At 40.3% G+C, this 19,034-nt stretch overlaps 1 protein-coding gene across 4 annotated transcripts in view; it reads right to left on the bottom strand.

The window, feature by feature from the left end:
• Positions 1-11,412, bottom strand: part of daam2 (dishevelled associated activator of morphogenesis 2) — a 101,629-nt gene extending 90,217 nt beyond the window's left edge. For 3 of the 4 annotated variants that reach the window (XM_016662146.1, XM_016662157.1, XM_007575120.2), the window contains exon 1: positions 11,219-11,411. The gene's annotated coding sequence lies outside the window, so the exon portion shown is untranslated. Of the gene's footprint in view, positions 1-11,218 lie in introns of all 4 variants that reach the window. The other variant, XM_016662166.1, reaches the window with a different exon arrangement.
• Positions 11,413-19,034: the final 7,622 nt, after the last annotated feature.

Genomic DNA, 19,034 nt, shown 5'->3' with positions numbered 1-19,034 from the left:
AATACCAACAAAGAGGCGTGAACCATTTATGGACAACCTGGCATGCAGCAGGTAAACAAGTGAAGGATGGTGGATCTCTCAGGAGCCGAGTCAGTTCTCTAATTCTTCAGTGCAAAATGTCAAAACTGCACCACATACGTCTATGGTCAAACACCAGAAATGGACAATATGAGTAAAAAACAAACAAACAAACAAACAAAAAAAAAACAGTAAAAGAGTTATAAAAATAAGAATGTTTCATTTGTACAACCATCAACAGGGACATGGATATAGAAACTGGAATTTAAAAATATCCTCATCTCCACAGTTACTTGGACATGATCAGATCATTTGAGTTTGTCCAACTCCTGTCATGCGTTTACAGCCGGATCCCCTTAACGCTGATGGCTGATAGTTTATACAACGAGATGTAGAAGAAAAACATCACTCTGCCCAGAGAGGTTGCTGACCAGTGCAAGGGAGGAAGAGGAGGAGGCTGATGGAAGGTGGCGGTGGTGGGGGGAGGTTGTATCTTAGCAACTAAAAGAACAGCAGAAGTGGAGGAGGAAAGAGAATCACCAGGGGATATTTATCACAAGGGAACTGAAGAGTGTATATCACAGGGTGATGACATCTGTTTTATCCAGGTTCCTCTTCCATCTGCAGAACATGAATTTCGAAATTGGAACCAGAACCAACATGAGCACCTGTGTTTTTTATCAACAATGATTATTTATGTCACACAAAGTCTCAGGAAACACCAAAGTGCACGCAGAGAGGCAGAAACGAGGTCGAAGTTGCAGGTGAATGTCAGAATTACTGAAGCGAAGGGAATTCAGACGGCCCGTTAGTGTTTCCAGATGATGGAGAACACGCCAGTGAAGTTAGATCTGGAGAAGTGGTGCCATTTATAAAAACGGCACAAATAAACACCTCGCCTTTCAACGGTCCATTTAAGCCTGCCGGAGATCAATCTGCTCTCCCAAGGGACGAAAGCAGAAGACCCCCTTTCTCAGGAAGCCTCCCTCGAGACCGAACCGTATTCATTCCTCTCCTGAATGCTGTAATCGTGCCAACCGAGCATTTTGTCATTCTGAATAAAGAAGTTTCTGGCATGAAGGACATGGCTAAGGTCCACTGTTCGGATCGCTTTTTTTTTTTTTCGTTACACCACGGCAAGAAAAAGAAGAAGAAGAAGAAAAATTACAACACCGTTCCAGGATCTTTAACTGCTAAATCCATCTCATTGCTCAGACTGAGAGCAATGGCAGTGAGCTCAGAAGATGCATTAGGGTCTGCGAGAAGCCTGAAGCCCACAGTAAAAATGCCCATCAATGCTTTCTATTCTACTTCAGAAGCTTTGAAGAATAACACAAAGTTATTACACAATTAAAAAGAAATGCATGGGAAGAGAATGTAGAAGCCAAATTTAGTCATCTAAAACTCTGTGGAAGAGTTATGATGGTGTTTATCTTTTAAAATGTTTTACTCCTCAGGAGTTTGGTTTTGAATCAATGTGAGAGCTCCGGAGTGATTCCGGCCCGATACAGTGCGCTCGTTCTTCCAATCTTTCCGTTTATGTTTGTTTGAGTTTCCAGCCCCTGAAGATGGAATCGGGATAAGAATATTATGATGGATTAGTGAAAATACAGTAAGTGAATGGGATCCATCTGCATCCTAAATCTTGTTAAATTGAGGCACTCCTGCATTAGATAACTTCAGTAAAACACATTAGTCACATCAGTAAAGTGAATTACTCAAATTGAATTGAAGATAGAAAAGGACGGCTAAGTTATTTGGAGAACTGGCCAGTTCTTGGTGAGATTTACAGATAAATGGGATTTTCGAAGAAAAGTCACACTCTTGTGGTTCTGTCCATTCTTTGAGAAAAATGTCCAACTTTTCCAAACACTTAATTCAAGCACTCTTAAGTCATTCTCACCCATTTTAAAATATAAACACAAAAATGTTATAAAACATTATCATTAAGCTTTCATACACGAAAAGCTAAACGGGTGAGGAAAGCTGAAAGGACACAAGAAACATGGATGAAACAAAAAAAAGGAGGGAGGAAAAAATGGAAATATTTTCCAAGGTAATAAATAAAAGTGAGGAAGAAAGGGAAGGAAAACAGGGATGTGAAGAAGGAAGCAAGCAAAGATACGAGGAAGAAAAAGAGAAAAAAATACTCTTTGCACTTCTTGACCGCTAAGCTTTTGCAACATAGCCTCTGTTTCAGGGGAGTCCCACAAAGATCCTAAAATAAAAGGCATTCTAAACATTCAAATACATTTTTGCTAAAAGCAACACAATACAGAAAATTTAAAACTAAAAGTGGAAAAGTTTTAAAACGCCTCCTAATGAAGGCAAGAGTCAAGTGGCAGGTCTGATTAACAAAACTGCTCATTATACGATAAAAACTTCACAAATCAAGGTCAATAACAAGATCGGCACTCTGCATACACGGCCAAAGCAAACCTTCAACAGCTTGGGCCTTTCTCAAATCTGTGACACATCAAGAGTCGACTTAATCTCGTTTCAGCATCTGAAGTGATTTATTGGTAAGGAGTTCTTTATGCCAGTCTTCCTTATGACCATGCTGAAAGCCCCAAAGCCTCCCTACTGGAACCTGAAAAGAAAAATTGTGCTGTCGAGCCTGACAATAAAAATGAGGGTTCGGGTCAAACAAATACCTTACAAATGCTGTTCGAGAGAGCCTAAAAGGAGACGGCAAATGAATTCTGCTTCTTACCACAAGTGGTTGCTGAGACAACAAGGGCCCCAGAGCCCAGCAGTGGTGGGGCCCAGCGTATCAGAGTACGGAGGACACCCAAGGGAAAAGCCGGTCCAGAGAGCGGGGGACTCTCACGGACGGTGGAGACATTTTCCCACAATCAAACAAAAACAGAGCCACACAGAGCAGCAAAAAAGAAACAGGAGATGGAGGGAGAGAGGTTAGAAGTGAAGACTTGGAAGAACACGGCTGAAAGAATGCATGACTATAAAACCATTTAAGAATCTACTAAAAGGATGCTTAGTAATCCAAAGACGAACTCAACATTCCTCCCAACTTGTTTAACCTGCAAGTCACCTTAAGTTTCAGAGGCCAGAGGGCTGTGTGGGCCTCCAATAGGCAATTTAGCCAAATCTGCACAGTTCACTGGTAAATGACCTCATTAAGGTAATATGTTTAGTGAAAAATCCACTCATCTGTTGCAAATTAAATAGGGTGTCAGGCCACAGAGGACATCTGGACCATTAATGTAGAAGCTTTAGAGCTAATTGAGGGAGGACTCGATCCCAAGAATCAACAAGAAAAAAAAAAGAAACACAAGGCCAAGGCTTCCCCTCAGGAGAAGGTGGATGAAACAAACAATCAGATAGGCTCTGGCATCGGTTTGAGGAAAGGTTCATTTTCCAGAGTTTAGTGTAACCAACTCTTATTGGCTTTTGAGAGCAGACATGATAAGAAAGATGACAATTGGACCAAAGGTACACAAGGTATTTACCCCATGAAGAGCTGGTCATCTCACCCCTTCTCAACTCATTTCATACCAAACATTGTCTAGTATGAAATAGTGGATGTTTCATAGTGACTATGCATCAACTTTTCCCTGCAAGTTTGACAATTCATGCACCATTGGGCAGATGATGATTTAAAGTTGTTGCCTGTTTTCTAGTCATGTAGGGAAATACAGCTATTGGAGTCACATTACCAATATCTAAAAGCAGGATTTAATAGAGTTATTTATGTTTGAGCAGGAGTACTACCATTATATTTCATCAGATGAAAGTGGATTAAAGTTTTCAGAAAATCTTATAACTAAGATTTGAGTATATGCATCTATATTTGTTGCCACAATTTGTATCTCAGTTTAGAAAGATAAAATGATATGTAATGGCTTAAGTCCAAGCAAAACAGTAAACAAACTGGAAGACAGCTGAGTTTACCAAGGGTTTTCAAGAGATTTGTGCAAACCTAAAAAGCTTTGTTTTATTTTCTTCAGCAACTGATGGAAAAATGACTTCCAATTTGAAATCTAAAGATTACATCTTCATGAAAATGCAGGAAGAAAGCCTCCTTCTTCAAGAAGGTCTGCAAAAGTTTTCAAACTTCCTTTTATAGAAGTAGCCCCCAGTGCCGGAGATCATGGCCATTATAAATAAGAAGCTGGAATGCAAAGGAGGGGGGCGGTGGAAAATAAACATCCATGCTGCTCCGTTATCTGCACCCAGCTGTGCAGTTTAGAGGCCAGTCCCTGCTTATGATGTCACACTGGCATGGTGTTACTATTGGAGCAGTGGATCGACAAGATTACATTTAATTAGTTCACTTATGAATTGATTCCCCTCCAACAGCAAAATGGCACCTCAAATAAATTCAAACTTTATGGGAATGTCTTAAAGAGAAACGGTGACTTCAAATCGTATATCGAAAAGGATTTTAAAATAGGTTTGCATCGGTATCGGGAGAAGCAGTCGTGCAGCACATCCAGCCATCGCCTTTCACTGTAAATTTAGATGCAAAGTACATTTGAGATGTAAAGGTGAATGGAAACCTGCAGCCAGGATAATAAGGACTAGGTTGACGCATTGCAGGTTTTATAAATGATCCCATATGTGCTCCAGATCCCAAGTGAAAGAGCTGCTTTGTGTTCGATGACGTAGCACGTGCTCGGGTCCCAAGTGGACTCCCCTTCCACTTCCCTCCACTGACAAAACCCTTTCTCGGTAGCTCAGGGTAACGCCAGTCACGGGGCAGAAACATGGTGTTTGGATGCCCAAGTCTCTGCCCGCCTTCCTGCTTCCTATTTTGGCGGGAGCCAATTACCTGTGACTACTTGGAGACCGAAACAACCAGCGCATTGATGTTTGATGGGAGGAGAGGGACGGAGGGTAAAGACGACTGACCAAAGAGGGGGAGATGGCTGTCACAGAGGAAAGAAATATTAGGACATTCTCAACCTCCATTACCCCGTGAGCTAAATGGCTCCCATTCATGGGGAAATAATTGTCGGAGGCAATCTTCCTTGCCCACCTGCTCCCTGGACTCTGCTGCGATTCACAAACTAATCATCCGACAATCATGCAGTTTTACAGTGGGCTTAGAAAAGAACAGCGGAGTCAACTCAAGCCTCAAAATACCTTCAATTTATATGCGAGGCATTTATAGCAGCAGTGGAAACATGCACATTTAATCAAGTAGTCAAGGCAGCAAACTACTGTTTGCAAAAACACCACAGTAGCTCAGAAAAGCCTCGCAACCTCTGCAACTGATGGGGATTTGGGGCGTTTCTTTCATATTTCAGGGGAAAGCTTTTAATTAACAGCAGCAGTATTGTGCTACTTCTCATGTTTAAATCTGGAGCTTCTGGGTTGGTGGAAAATAAAATCAGATGAAATCAATTAAAGAAGCAAGGGAGCAGCAGGATATGTCTTGCGCTGTTTCTCAGTGTCCCTCGAGACAAAGTCAAAGCGTCATATAAAAGGAACAACAACTTGAGCCAAGTGACATATCTCAATACAGCTGAATTCAAGAGATAACGTTGTAACTTTAACAGTTGTTGTGATGTCTCAAGTTTCAGAGATCTTCAAAGAATCAAGACTTATTTGAAGTGGTTCAGAACAGAGATCAAGAATCTCTCAGTTCCTCCGTTCTCTTAAAGTCTTTCCTCTTTCCTTAAGAAACATCGCTGCTTCTTCACTCTTTGTTTGCATCAGACCATAGCAACTTATGCACTGTGCAGTGTATGCATTAAAGATAGATAAAAGATTAGTGAGCCGAAGGAGACCTTCAAATAACTTGGAGAAGCAATGATCAAGTTCACTTGAAAACTTTGCAAGAACATCCGCCTGCTTAATAGAGACCACATTTCAATAAGAGTAATACTGACTTGACTCTTCGGTTCACTAATGTTTTCTCTGAGTGCATCAGCTAGTTGTCATTGTGAAAATGAGTTCAACTGAATGACAGGTCAATTTGCTAATAGTCACTCTGAGCTCTTTCATCTCTTTCTGTCAGTTTCCTGTTTGCAAAGCGGTGAATTCATCAATGATCTGGTTTTGTATGTTATCAGTGAAACACCTGAGATTTTTTCCGGAAAGATTGTTTTGTGTAAACATGAGCACAATGGGACTTATTTCCTCCCAAATTATGTTTCAGATGTTTGTTTAAAGATGTAAGCACTAAACCCCTTGTATTTTTTCAACAATAAGTTATATCAATTTTTCCAGCCGTTTCGCAGTACACTCCGTGTTTCTAATGATTCAGAACGTTGCAGATGCCTCTTGTTTTTAATTAGTTCCAACCACAAATAGACTTATGACTTTACATCATTCTTATTCCATAACCACGGTTGTAAATAATTGTAATACAAGTAACAGCAATCTTTGACTCCACTAAAGTATCTGCAAATCATCACAAGACCCCCCACTCAGTGCTTCATGATGCAAAGTAAGGCCCCGACACCAATTTTGGTTCTAACAAACAGAAAGGATAAGAGACACTAGTAGATGTGCATTGAGATTATATTGCAGCGCTTCACACCTGAGTAAACTTTAGGTTGATCTGACGCCAAGGATCTCTGGCACACCAGGAGCATTCCTGTTGTGTTCAGTTGGAGGTTCTGTACAGCAGAGAACAGCCCAACTACTGTATGGACGAAATGGACCAGATCACCCTGCTGATTGTCCCATTATGCTCTGAATTATCCTGAAATTTCAGTCCATCAAGAGAAACCAAGTGCTTACATATTAAAATTAAACATCTGGAGCAGTTTGACAGTCAACTTGAAGGATTCAGGTTTACGGTTTTACCGTCTAAAGACAGCCAAATTAAAACGAAAAACACTTCAGCACTGATGAAATCATGCTGATGCTCTTAATTTAGCAAGCACATCATCTCATAATGTAATGCACTGAAAGACAGAGATAGAGATCAGAAATTTGTGGTCAAAAATGTAAGTTGATTTCTACAGGTCGGCATATCACTGGGCTTTCGATGGCTTGATTTTTAGACACGTCACTGAATGAATGTGTTTTTTATTTGGTAACCACGTCCACAACAATTTTATTTTTTTTCTTATCATCGTCTCAGCCTGATCCTGCTTGTGTATGTTGCATTCAACTGATCTTAAAAAAAAAAAAAATTAAAATGAAATCGTTTCATTTTTGTCCAGCGAGTTATCCTCACCATCCAACTTTTGGGCAGAGTAAGAAATCCAAATTTGGCCTTTTCTTCAACAAAGCTTCTTTAAAAAGGAAATCCTGCACCTTTTTTTCATATGAAAGTACAATCACAAGGAAAGGTGGTGGGATGCGGACAATACTTTGTCTGGTTTTTCCTTAAACCATCACGGCTAATTACTCCCAGACGTCCTTTTGGGTTGAGCCAGAAACTCTGCAGAGATACAGTGGACTGGTGTGCCGCCACACGAAGAGAAGCAGAGATTGGCTCAAAGCCACATTGTGGTCACTCAGTGGAGATGTGATGGCGCTTGCTACAAACGTGACAATACTGCACTGAGTCCAAACTAGAAAATGTTCACTTTAGGCATAGAATCAGAAGGTAACCTGAAGATGATTCAGTCAAGCATCGGTAGCTTACAGTAGCTTATTTTGCATCAACAATGTTCTCCCTCGTTAGCAATGCTTAAAAGTGACTCCTTTGCCTCTAATCAAATGTTTGATCCCTTCATTTAATGGGCAAATGCATTTGTCAAAGCTTGTCATTACTTCAGGCTTTACATTAGGTGTAGCTTTAAGTTATATGGGTGACATAGTTACACATCTAAATTTGTAGTGAAATTGATTAAAATTGTATTTTAAAGTGCAGATATGCTTTGATAAGGAAAGCAGGCCTTGCAAACAGAAAGAAATGCGAACTGAGCAGCATGGTAGACCTCTGTTCTGGCTCAACAGCCTTAGATCCGCAACATAAGACATTCACCTTGGAGACTCAAAGGTCAAGATAACCTGTCAATCAAAACACCAGGCACTATAAGATCTGACTGCAATTCCCCCTGAGCTGCAGGTCACGAAACAGAGGTCCTGTCTTCTCGCTCCTCTGTGTGGCATGGTGGTTTAGACTTTAAGAATCAGAACCCTTGTGTGCCAGTTCCCAGTCACACCGTGCTGATCAAGGCTCCCACTCATCCTTCCTGCCACAGAAACACACTCACACACACGCACGTGTTTCACCCTCTGCTCAGTCAGCAGTGCTGCAGCCAAAAGCAGAACACCTCAGTCCAGTGGCTCAGTTACTCTTGGATGTCAGACATATTTTCTTTCCCCCGGCCCCCGTCCTCTGAAAACACACAGGTAGCTGAAAAAGGATTCTGCTCTTTAGTCAAAACACTGGACCTAAAAAAAAAAAAACTCTGCAGGATCAAGCTTTCCCAGCCTGACTGGGGAACAATCAGAGAGATATTTCTGTTTTGCATGTGAAATCTAACTTGAAGCTGAACCAGTGGAAAAGCTTAAAGCGCATTAAAAGCTCAGTGGATTGCAGCTCTGCTCGGAAAGTGACGGCCTGCTACAGAGCAGGGCTTTTCAATAAATCCATCCATCACTGATAGCCATTAACACAGTCCGGTGGGGTTGAAGTGAGCAGCCTGTTGATGCCTGCGCCATGTGGATCAAAAATTGTAGAAAACAACGAGCAGAGCTGAATGGATAAATCCTGCAATCACTTACTTCTGTGTGAGGAAGGCATGATTAAAATATCATTTCTATGTCACAATCTATTCCAATCCTCAAACCCATAATGCTCTTTTTAAAAGTCTTTTTGTTTTCTTATTGCTGGGACCGCTCCCAAACAGTTGAGAGTTTACCAGATTCTCTCAAAGCACCCAAAGTGTTCACATCAATATATGTTTTCATAATATAAAGTATTAAAACCCACAAAATTATATGTATTTATTGGGGCTACATGTGATAGACCAACATAAAGTCTGACATAATGGAAAGGTAAGGAGTGCTGACTGCATTTTTTATAAAAATTTTATATGCATGTCATGAGTTAATAATTTGTAGTTTTGCACCTCAGCCCATTTTTCTTGGCAAAATATCTCAAGCTCAACAGGTTGGATGGAGAGCATCTGAAACAAGTACAAGTCTTGCTTTAGGCTCCAAATTTATTTCTGCACTTTGGCCATTGCAACACATGAATATGGGTTGGAATTTGGGTTGCATTGTTGTCCAACTAGCAGGTTTAATCTCTACCCCACTCAAATCTTTTGCACCATCTAGACATTTTCTTCCAGTATTATTCTGCATTTAACTTCATCCTCCTACCAGTTCCCATTAGTTTCATTGTCTCTGCTGAAGAATATAATCTCCACTGTGTCCCCATGGAGTTGGTGATATATAGTATTAATTTCCTTTGTTCTTTGGACCCCAAAAGGTTTTATTTTCATTTTAATCTGACCAGAGTATTTTTGGCTTGAAGGAAACGTTAACAAAACTTCTTGTTTTTTGTTGTTGTTTTTATTATTATTATTATTTTAAAACAACCCCCTTTGTCTTGTCACTCAACCACAAAAGACACATCTGTGAATTGTGCCACTAATTATTATTGTGCTCATCTGATCTATGAATGTTTACAGCTTCTCCAGAGATGATTATGGAAAACAATGAATCTTTTTCTTCATTACACTTCATAATTACACATTCCTTTGTGCTGGTCTATTCCATAAAATCACTAATAAAAAAAAAATAAAAAAGTCATGTTCGTGGTTGCAACATGGAAAAAATGTGAAAAAGTGAGTGTAAACTTGAGCAAAGCACAAAGCACTGCAGCCCCAGTCCATTGAAGAAAAATGTTGCATGTGCCAATAACTCCTCAATAAAAGCTTTGTGGGTCATCATTTTGTGCTTAGGATGCTGCTATGCTTATAAAGCCTCAGCAACTGGCCAAGAAGACCCATCGCTGCATTACTACCAGATGTTCAGTCAGATTAAACAGCTCTCAGTGCACTCCCCAATCCTATAAACCCACAAGCTGCATGGGACATAAGAGTGGAAGATGCCCTCAAGACCCAAACCGTTTGGCTTAACTCTCCTTTATTGTATTTAAATAATAGTTAGTTTCAAAACGCACCTATCCGCCTTGATTAATAGGTACCCCTTCCCTCATTTCTGATATTTAGACAGCCAAACTCCTGGTTTGTGTTAGAGGAAGAAATATTTTGACATGACAATGTTTGGATGGGAAACAGAACCTGAAAAACTCCTGCAGCCAAGTTTGATTCAGGAGAGAGACAAGCTGCTGCTTTATCACAAGCTCGGAGGATTTGTCACATCTAATATAGTTCTGAGATTCTCATGCAAACAAATCTAAATACATGCCTTCGAAAGGGATGGTTGTATTTAATTAATTCATTCTAATTAACTTTCCTTTAAAGTAAAGTGCAGTTATTTAGATGAACAACAAAAACAACAAAAACATTCTCAGTCAGTTGCTGGGAATTCTTACATTTCCAGGAAAATTAACGCAATTGAAGAATGAGATAGCTCTTCTAACTGATTTGAAAGGGGCTTAGAGGTCTCAACCATCACTGCACGTCATGTATTAAAAAGAGGGTCCAGCTGAAGCAGAATGAGGATGACACAGCAGCTGAGGGGGCACAGCGCCCTCTATGGACACTCACTAGAACTAACATGTGGCCGATTAGCCCAGTGAACGCACGACACCGGGATAAAATCGAGGTCAAATGCGTGTGAATACACACTGCTGCCCGTCTTTATGTCATATCTGCTTACCAGTTGATGATATAAAAAGGTACCGAGATGAAATAAAGAGGACATAAAACTGTCATGCGCAGAAGTGCTTATAAATTAATCAATAATCCTATAATGGCGGCCTATAAGGTTATTTCATAACTGATGGGATATGGTGTATTGTAACAATTATTTATCACCAGTCTCTAATATTATACCAAAAACGCATTACACAAAGATCGAAATCCAGTATTAGACCTTAACAGGCATGGTCTGCTGCAGAGCAAAGATTCATTTCCTATGCTGCGCGACCCATTTCAATGTTACAAATTAAAAACTGGAAAATTGTCAAAAGGAGCAATACCGCAACAGTTTCACACCAAAATCCTCGCCTAAACATGTTCCAACCGATTGCAGCCTGCGCGTCAGTCCGCCCCTGCCGAACCGAGTTTGCGGGGAAGAGCCAGCACGGCACGCCGCTGCCTTCACCATCCCATACCCGGAGAGACCATGGACTCACCTTCCAGATTTTGTGCGAGGAAACTGTCACCGCTCGGTAATAATAATCCTGCGAGGCTGTCAGAGGGCGGACAGGGGCAGAAGATGTGGGTTCGGAGCGAGGACCGGATCCCCCCGTGTTGAGTGTACGAGGCTGTTCATTCAGCTGAGGGTGTAGTGAGGAGAGACGGCTCTGACAAGTCGGTCAAAACAGCAGCACCACGCCTCCCTCCTTAAAGCCGCCGCGCTCTGGATGGCTGTCAACATGTCAGAATCCGAGATCACAGATGGCACTTTTAAACTTTACTCAAAAAAAAAACAAAACAAAAAAAAAAACCTCAGAGATAAATTACAGATTGCAGACCTTATTTATTGTATTTTATTATTTGCAATGTAAAGGGATAATCAATTTTGGGAGGGAAAAATTCAGTTTTTAATTTTACATTTTCATAAAATTTAATATTGAGAATTATTTTACCCTCTATGGACATTACATGATCAGGCCCACATTTGTCTTATCTATTTGATCTTTGGCAACAACCTCCAAATCTGTGAGACTGGCAGGCATCCTTTCCATTACCCTAATATTGAGTACTAGACTCAAGTCAGGGCTACGGCTGTGCCATTCCAAATGGTTAGCATGACTTCCAGTGACAGGAAGCAAATTGCAGGATTACTTTAAACCTTAATCTGCTTGGAGTATGACTAATTTTGAGGTTAACATATGAGTGTCCTTTTCCTTACTGTAAAGCAGATGATAAGAGTGACTGGAACGATTCACTAACCTATGGGTGCCGGATCATGTCTTTTGTGGTTCTGGGCTGTGCTGCAGAGCAGATCGCCTCTACGTGTTAGTGTAGTGAGGCAGTCTCCCTCACAGTCTTCTTTTCAATCCATTTTCAGGACTCATCTATTTTTCCCTGGCTCTCAACACATCATGAGTTGTTTGTTCTTTTGTGATTTCGGATTAAATTGAATTGGCCTAATGGACACAGGAACTGAAACAGATGTGCATATTGGCACGAAGGGCTGTAATTCTACAACTAAAAATGGATATTGCCGTCCAGAGGAGCGCAGGATTGTTCTCCTTTTCTTAGAAAGGAGAAAAAATGCTAAAATTGTAGTAATCTGTTTAGGTTTTCTGAAACTAAAGTAAAAGTATTAAACAAAAAGATGACGTAATCCTAATTTCTATTGTAATCAACTGCAAACAAGGCATTTTTTTCACAGCTATCTCTACTTGGATTTGAACATCATTCATATGTGGCTTACTTATGTTGCTGCCTGTGATCACTTTGTGAAACTTTACATCAGGAACATGTTAAGTGTGCAAACTGAAATTCCAGGGAAAAACATTCAGCATGTTTTCTGTTTGTAATTCAAATAAGTCCAGAGTTTCCGTGATGCAGAGTAAATGGTCTGCTGTCCCAGCTGGCAAGCATCTAATCCTCTGAAATGAAGAAAAAACTTTGACCTGGCCATGTTTTGATCTCTTCACAGCTTGTAATCCGTCATTAATTGCTAATATTCCGGTCATAACTGCTCTAACATGGACATCAGCGGTAAAATTTATAAGTGATTGAAAATGAAAGTAAACCCTGGCACTATGTCTCTGCAGATTGAGAGAGATAATTCCTCCTGAAGGTCAGGAAACAGGCTTGAATGTGGATTAGTTGGCCTTAACTGAACTCAAGGAAATCCATAGCTTTTGTCCCTGTGGCGTTTTAGATCATTCAGACTGTCTGAATGAATGAACTGGAGGCTGAGCCCTGACTTATATCTGTCAAAGGAAACGCGTTAAGGTCATGTTTAGAGTCTGCCAGTTCAGCAAGGTCTGTTTTCTGTCAACACAGAAGACTATAATTCAACAACAGCCTCGCTGTCGACAGTACTAGATGAACAGGACACCCTCAGCACCATTGGGAAACATTTTCTAAACTCTATCAATTGTTTTCTGTACAAAACGACACAATGACCTTTTGGGATTTTTCTCTCCGGTTACAGAAATCCTAAGTGGTGTATCTGGCTCAAAAATCATATCTTTTTTTTTTTTTTACTGAAGAGAGTTTTAATTAAAGTTTTTCTTGATTTATTACGGAACGTAATTAGGCCCAAGCAGAGAAAGATGGTTGGTGTATATATGTAGCATTTGATATTCTTCAAAAGTGAATGAGCTTTTTGGAGGCCTAAACATGTACAAAACTCACTGAACTTTGTACACCCGACAGTCCTGCACGAAATTTACATATTTGCCTTTGCCCTTCATAAAGCAACTAGATTCATACTGAGATTAACTTGCACAGACAAGGACATTGTTTATTAATTAAGGGACTTTTGAAGATAACTGGTTGGACTGGATTTTAGTTAGGGGTTGAGAGTTAAAGAGGTAGGGTGCACATTCTTATTCCATTCATACCCATGCCTACATTTGTCCCTATTTCTATAAAATTTAAGTAAAACTAAAATAAATGAACTTGCAAACGTCACAGACTATCGTAATAACGCGGGCATCAAGTGTCAAAATGAAACAAGACACCCGGCAGCTACCTGCAGTGTTTGTCATTTTTCAAATCCCTTTATGCACTTAGACAACAGCAAAGCACACAGCTCTTTGTTTTATTCAACTCAGCCACACAAAGCAGTGTGGTACTCGGTGTTGCTGAGGTCAGTGCATTCCCTCTTCACAAAAAATACAAATAAAAATGTGAATGTTACCCTTAAATGTGTCCCTAATGAGTGTCCGGGTTGATTTCCAGAATCAATGTCATGTGCGAGTCCTAATTTTGAGGCGGTGGGTATCTGTCTCTCAGGGGTAGAAAGACACAGTGGAGCTGTCCAGCAGCTCAGCGGTTTGGCCTGTCAAAGCTGTGATGACATTATCCAGTGGAAGCAAATGATTCAACTCCGGAGGGAAAAGAAGCGAGCAACAGGCCTCAATTAATCTCCTCATCTTGGCAAAACTGGAGCAGAGGGAGTCAAATCTATAATCCAGATTGGATTGTATGTCATACAGGAGGTAAGATTCATGTCAGATAATAGCAGTAACCTGAAGCTTTTAGTGAGACCCCCAAAGTTAAGGAATTCATGCACGCATGATTTGCTTCATATGATACCAGGAGTCAGATCAGTCCTAAGTATTGTTTGCGCATACATATATGACATGAAATATTGGACAATTAACTAACCATGTCATAGAAATTCTTCAGTGACGCCACCACAGATTAAGTAGTTTTCCAGTAAAACCCTGTGTGTAAGGATCCAGGGCTCAGAAGTACTTGTTCCAGGTTTTAAACTGACCTCAGAAAGAACAGTGGAGAACAGGATCCAAGATCAGTCTTTGTTAAAGCACGCTCCACATACTTTTAAGTATACGTTTAAGAAGACCTGAAAACCACCGCGTCTCAGTTCTGGAGGTAAAAGAGCCCAGCAGACGAGTCAAGCTCAACCCAAATCATTGTAATAAGGTGAAACTGCCCCGCGTGTGACGCAGAAGGCCAAAGCCAACAGATTTAGTTACTGGGGGACCCTCTGAGCGCCTGTCAGACGGGAGCCGGACTGTTTGGAGACTCTTTTGATACGACAGAGCCGCAGTCATCAGAAGGCAAAAAAAAAAAAAAAAAGTCTAGTCAACACCTCCAGATCTCAGGGGTGTCTGGCAGAGCAGCATGCTGTTAAGTGAATTCACATATGTCATGTTCATACAATTAAAGCCCCTCCGACTGAAGTTACCCTCATCTTGAATAAAATATGAAAGAATTGTTTGAAACACTGGTGCCACTTGGTGATTTGTGCTGCATTTTTAACTCTAGCTTTTAATTGAGATCTACACTCATAAAATAATTATTACACTCTATGGATGACAAATCAATGCCTGTGTTTTTCTAACATATTTGAACATGTAGATATTTAAATCCATTTAAGTAAATCTGAAGAAAATACCTTTGCAGTATTTTTAAGTCTGCTTTTAAGAAATTCACTTTTTTTTTCTGTTGAATAAATTAGGACGCACCCTACAGTTATTCTTATTTCAAATAAATTAAATGCATACAATTAGAAAATTACTCAAATGTTTCTTCAGTTGTTGGGTGGTACTGTGTGTAATTGACTTTTGACATAGTAAAAAGTAAATTTTCTAATTTATTTCATGTATTTAATGGCGAGTCCTAATTTATTTAAATTGAATTAATTTATTTAAATTGAATTAAATTGAGCTTATTTAAATTAAATTACTTTTTATAGCTCACAAACATCAAACAGCAGAGGAACAAGACATAAGTCTAAAACTAAAGAATGATTAGACATCAAGTACATAGTAAAACTAAGGTAACACACAATAACCAGACAAAAGAAATAATTAACCATAATTATCTAATGAACACAGAATAACAATAAAACCAGAATAAATTAATCAAACTCCAAAACAACCGAGGACCTCATAAAGTTTGGGAGATGTGCTTGGACAGTTGAGCCTTTGTGGTATTTCCCGTGTAATAGGAATGGCCACTGCATCACTTACCTGGTAGTTCTGGTTCACTTAAACATAGTTGTGTAGTTAGAAGACACTGAGAGGATATCGCTGGTAATGTAACTCCCTGCAAGGGTCAATAGTGTTAAACAACAAGCTAAAAAGTGCAGTCACTCCTCTTGTTTCTCACCACCTGACATGACTCGGTTGAACTCTGTAACACAACACGAATCTTTGCTCTTTCACGTGAGAGCACGGCCTGTTTGTTTCTGTCTGCTGACACTTCATACCCTATGAATTTTACTAACACTCATTGACAGCCTGACCTCTGAGGTGACGAAATGCTGCTCAGTTCACATTCCACTTTGAAATAACTCAAAGTCATCTGTACTTGCTCCATTCCTTCCTTGTACTTCCCGTTCTCATGTCTCCTCCTTTTATTGTATACAAAACCTGAGAATCAATAAGATACCACACTGTTCTATTTTTGCCTGCTGGGATGCTGTCCCTTTCATTTCCTGCCCGTCATCAAAGTCTTCCTACATCTGTCGCTCGCTCTCTCTCTCTCTGACTTGTCTGCAGAGTCTGCAGTCGGTCTATTATCTCCTCCACTTTATAGTATAGCAGATGTGTGGGACTGTAAGAAGCAGAATCTCTGGAAAGTCATTATGTGAGCAGTAAATCTGGCAGAAATGTCAATTCTTGGCAACAGCTTGTGAAAGAAAAGGCCCTCTGGGTGAGTGAAAGGAAAAACAAAGTAATGTCCTCACTCACTCTCATCTGGTCCCTGTTGTCTGATTGATAATGACAGCTCGCTGCTAATCAATACACCCACCCACTGTTCCAGTGGGCACATCCTCAACAAACTGTCCTCATGTGTATCCGTGTCACAGATGGTAAACCTTTATTGAACAATCTGAATATTCAGCCTTCTATGATTATATGTAACTGATAGCTACGGCATTAACACTAATATCTGAAGTGCACCGTGTTTAGTATCACACTGAGACTTTCCTTCTGCATCCAGACTGTCTTTAGAGCAGTTCAGGATTCCAGTAGCAGCCCAGGATACGAGCCTGGATTGGCTCCCGCATCACGGGGTTGGACGGGGGTAAAAAGTGACATAACACGGCTTATTGTGCGAGGAATGGAATGCAACAACAGCAGAGGTCTTCAATAGGACTTCAAAGCCAGACAATTTCATCTCAGTTCGGTATTCATTGTAGCTCTTTTGACGACAGGAATTTCAGCCTCAGAAACGTACGGCTGGAAGAGCCGGTATATATTTATTACATAACATTGCAAGCATGCAGATGCTTCACCTGAACTCAATTTGCACCAGGAAATGGATTTGGAACGAACGCTTCTGGCTGGGTTAAATAACATGAGTGGATTTACTGTTTCCAATGGTTTCCCATAATTTATTGCGCTCTTATGACAACAATCCTCTTTCCAGCCTCAAATGTTACTTTAGTCCCCTGTTCCTATTGACATCATCTCCTAATCCAGCATAGCTACAATAATTTTATTTTTTACTGTTGCTGTACACCAGACAAGTATGATATTATGACTGCTGACAGTGAAGAGTGTCGTACTGGTGAAAAAGCAACAAGAGTCATAGTTATGCAAGGCTCATTGTTGTGGCTAGCTCAGTTAAAATTGCTAGTGCAAAACGGGAACAAACACATTACTAGGCAGATCATTATAATGCTATGCCTGGTTGGTCTATAAATTTGGAACTCCAAACTATGATTAGTTCTACAGAAGACTTTTGGATGGTGGCTAAAAAACGCCTCCAAGAAAGAAGAAAACAGGTCCAGTGTCGTCCAGTCTTTACACACAATTGGCAGATCCCAGTGATTATTTGAAATGCAATTGGAACATTTCCCAGAAGAAAGTTCCAACCTTCTGATGGAAATGTATCACAACAAACCTGCGTGAAAGAACTAGGATTCTGACTGCAGCAGACGTTAGATATCAGATCCCTGTTAAAAACACTCCAGTCTAATGCACAGTAGATACTTGGTACAAGCTTTCTACCTTCCTGGGAAATGGATAGATTTTTTTTTTAAACATATTTTTGTGTTTTCTAAGGAAGAGGATTAGGGCCACTGGAAAAAAGAAAAAAAAAATCTGATTTTAATCTCAGAATTCTGAGATTAAAGTCAGATTTCTGACTTTTTTTCTCAGAATTCTGACTTTAATCTCAGGATTCTGAGATTAAAGTCAGGACTGTTTTATTTTATTATTTTTTTTCCAGTGGCCCCAATCCTCTTCCGTAGTTTTCAACTGTGACGTTTCAATAAAATGTTTGAACTGAAAACAACTCAGAAAACCTGTGTGCAAAATACTGTATGAGTTTTACTGGCTACAATGTAGGAGCTTGAATGAACAAGCAAATAAAGTTTTATACGTTAGGAAAATAATCAGTGGTAATCTAAGCAGTGCCTAAAATCTGCGTGTTTCTCATTGTTGCAAAAAAGGGGACGGGGTCAGCAACCTTAAATTGCGTTTCATTAGCTCCATAAAGGAGCCAATGAAGGCTGGTCTCCTCAGGTACTTCTTCTGGTTGTCCTTTAGGCCACCTCTCTTTGTGTCTCATCAAATCTTTGGACTGCCCGCCTGAACTTTTTAGTTATTCTGTTTGAAACTCCTTGGATCAAGCTCCTGGCCAGTGGAGCACAGAGTTTTAAGCTCTGTGCACCGTTATATCTGACAACCTGCCTGAAGTGTTGCTTTTGTTCCTTTAACTCCTGATGGGAGTCTAGGTGTTACTCTTGTGGGGAGCTATTTGTCAGTTTCTCCTATTATGCACCCAGTTTTATTCATTGATTTGTTCTGGATTTTGCTTCACTCCATAAACTATCAAAACAAGTTTCGGGTGTTCCTGAGGTTGCCTCCCAGAGGAACATGTCTGGAGAAACCTCCACAGGGAGGCGGGCAGGGGGGCATTCTTAACAGATCCCCAAACCATCTCAACTGACTCCTCCTTTTGATGAGACTCTACTTGGAGGTCACCCCGACTGACGGAACTTCTTATTCTACTTATTATGTATTAAATACTTATTATGTATTGTTTTATTATATAATAAAATAATCTTTTTTCACCATCTTTTGCATACCTCATTGAGTCCTTTGTCACTCACAGCAAAAAGCCTGTCTGTGTCACACACACATGCTGTAGTTAGAGTGGTTAGCAAGTGACCAGAGAGATCATACTTTTTAGGAAGGAGAGATTAAAATCCACCCTCTATTTCTCACTGCCATGCACTTGGCGGCCAGCAGACCGCCCAGCCCTGTGCCTTTCCACTCTCCAAGTTTCTGACCACATGCAGCTAGGGTGGAGAGATGGTGTGGGTTGAAGGAATGGACA

This window comes from Poecilia formosa, unplaced genomic scaffold (assembly GCF_000485575.1).
Source record: "Poecilia formosa unplaced genomic scaffold, Poecilia_formosa-5.1.2 Scaffold8, whole genome shotgun sequence".
NCBI classification, from domain to species: domain Eukaryota; kingdom Metazoa; phylum Chordata; class Actinopteri; order Cyprinodontiformes; family Poeciliidae; genus Poecilia; species Poecilia formosa.
Note: the sequence above shows the minus strand (reverse complement) of the source record. Positions and strands in the feature narration are given on the sequence as shown.